This window comes from Sceloporus undulatus, chromosome 3 (genome assembly GCF_019175285.1).
Source record: "Sceloporus undulatus isolate JIND9_A2432 ecotype Alabama chromosome 3, SceUnd_v1.1, whole genome shotgun sequence".
Classification (NCBI taxonomy): domain Eukaryota; kingdom Metazoa; phylum Chordata; class Lepidosauria; order Squamata; family Phrynosomatidae; genus Sceloporus; species Sceloporus undulatus.
The window spans coordinates 272787040-272789792 of record NC_056524.1 but is presented as its reverse complement, the minus strand read 5'-3'; the positions used below and the strand labels follow the sequence as shown (position 1 = coordinate 272789792).

The window sequence follows — 2753 nt, the reverse complement described above, 5'->3', positions numbered from 1 at the left end:
CACTGGTCCCACTCTCTCAGCCTCAGGGGAAAGCAATGGCAAAACCTCCTCTGACAAAATCTTGCCAAGAAAACTCCATGATAGGTTCATCTTAGGTTCCCCATAAGTTGGAAATGACTTGAAGGCACACAACAAAACAAACAGCAACTTAGGCGCCTCAGCCACAATGCTCTTGGGTGTCCCCAAACTTCATAACCCAGGATTCCATAGGAAGCAGCCATGGTAGTTGAAGTGGAATCATAGCACGATAACTATATAGTGCAGACCTGCACAACTTAGCAGTAGGAAGGGGCCAAAATTAAAATAAGTTAACTTCTTTGGGCTGTAGATAAGTTTTAATTAAATATTAATTAATTATTAATTATTAATATTATTAATATTAATTGCATCATTGTCTGCTTGGCCCTTTCCTCAAGAGAAAGCCGAGCAGTAGAGGAGCTTTGCGAGTGTTCACCCATCATCCTCCTCCTCCTCCTTACCTTCTCCTCAGGAGAAAGCCAAGGATTGGAGGTGCCTCGTAGGGCAAGTATTTGCCCATTCTCCTCCTTCACTGCCTGGCCTCCTTCTCAGGAGAAAACTGGATGGTGGAGGAGCCTTGCTTGGCAAGCATTTGCCCATCCTGCTCCTCTGCTGCCTGGCTTTCTCTGCTCAGAAGAAGACTGAGCAGCAGAGGAGCCTTGAAATCATTCCACATCCTTGTGGGCCACCCAAAATCCTTTCGCGGGCTGCATGTGGCCCCCGGGCCATATGTTGTACAGGCCTGATGTAGTGTGAAAGGGTCCCTGCCCTCCACAATAAGGTTCAGGTGGTACTTACTGTGGGAACTCTGGGTCATAGAGAGTGGGTTGAAGGATCCCAGCTGGGAAGACTGTGGGGAGAGGAGATAGAGCATTACAGGAGGAAAGCAGCTCTCAGGGAGTATGGAAACAGCCATTCAGAATAGCCTGGGTTTCCCTTTCGGAAATTTAGGGAAGATCTAGTCCTTTGGCAATACTTTTCTTTCCCCTTTTAAACTGAATGAATGTATTTTGGGGAGGTATATTGGGGAAGTGGTTTCAGCACTGGACTGGGACTCTGGAGACCAGGGTTCAAACTCCCATTTGGCCTTGGGAAACCACTGGCTGACCTTGGTCAAGTCACACTCTCTCAGCCTCAGGGGATAGCAAAGGCAAACCCCCTCTGAAAAACTCTTGCCATGTGAATGAAAAGTTCACATTAGGGTTGTCATAGGCCAAAAATGTGAACACACAGCAACAATGTACAGTGGGTCCTTGGTATCTGCTGGCTTTAGTTTCAGGATCCCCCTGTGGATACCAAAGTCTATGGATGCTCAAGTCCCATTATATACAATGGCATGGCAAAGTAGTGTTCCTTATATAAAACAGTTAGATTGGGCTTTGCTTTTTGGATTTAAAAAAATATTTTCAAGGTGTGGGTGGTTGGATCCAGGGAGGCAGAATTCATGGCTATGGAGGATCATCTGCATTTTGGATTCAGGCAGGGCATCACTGATCGTTCCTGACCAGAGCTGTGCTTTTACTGACTGACTCCCCATCTCAGCTTCTAAACTGAAAGGAGGAAGTTTCTAGTTGTTGTGATGGTTATATATTTTGAAGAGTGAAATGGGCTTCCTTGTGTCTGGTTTTGTGAGATGATGCTTCCTGTTGCGGAGGTTCTGTGGCTTCCAGGCAAAGCTGCACCAAACTGCCTTGGAGGTGTCCAAGGTGCTGAATCTGTTTTGGGATTAGAGTTTAGTACTCTGAATAATTCCTTTAAATTTCAACTAAAACTTGAGTCCAAAACACACTGGATCAATAATCCATCTTGAGACTGCTTTAACTGCCCTGGCTCAATGCTAGGGAATTCTGGGAAATTAATTTTTTTTACTAGCTGCTGTCTGGGGGATTCTGAACTGTGATCTAAAAATGTAACTTTTCTAAACCCCTGGCTGTTGCCCTATGGCAGTTGTATGTAATCAGCAGTCCACCAGTTGTTTTTGGATTCCATCATCCACTAGTCAGTGTAGACAATGGTCTGGGATGATGGGAGTTGTTATCTAACATCATATGAGTGCCATGGGTTTCCCAACTACTGACAAGCACTGCAGACCGGGCATCTGGAGGACTTCCAAATGCCTAGACTGAGAGACACCTCTCAAAGCATCTGGAGCTCCTCCAGGGTGACTCCATGGTCACATTCCTGCAGAAATACAGCTTTGGCCATTACTTGTGCTTTTCACTATCCATGGTAAGTCTGGGAGCATATCTCCCACGGATGCAGGGGTAAGGCCAAAATGCTCAGTAAACTTTAATGAACGGTGTAATAAACCATTACAAAATATTTCCATTTTTTGCACCACAAACTTTTCAAGCCCCTTCCTCCTCCCTTCATTCTCTCCAATGGCTATTACAGATTTTTTTAGGATCCAATACCAAATTATATCAGATTAATAATTTCCCTCATTTCTTTGTAATTTTCTTCACCTTTGACTTTCTCAATCCAAAAACCTCACTTATCCCACCAGATTGTTTCCTTTATTTGACCATTTTCTCTCCCTTAAAAAACCCAAACCAAAAACCAAGTAAGAGATATTCTTCAATATACAGTTGTCTCCCCGTATCTACGGATTCTTTAGCCATGGATTCAACCATCCACAGCTTGAAAATGTTTTTGAAAATAGATAAATTCTAAAAAGCAAATCTTGATTTTTGAGTTTTATATGGGACATCATTTAACTATGCCATTTTATATAA

The 2753-nt window shown here is 43.5% G+C and overlaps 1 protein-coding gene across 1 annotated transcript in view; it reads left to right on the top strand.

Annotated features, from left to right (window-relative positions):
- LOC121927217 (solute carrier family 12 member 9-like) overlaps positions 1 to 2753 on the top strand; it is a 142251-nt gene that overhangs the window by 44022 nt on the left and 95476 nt on the right.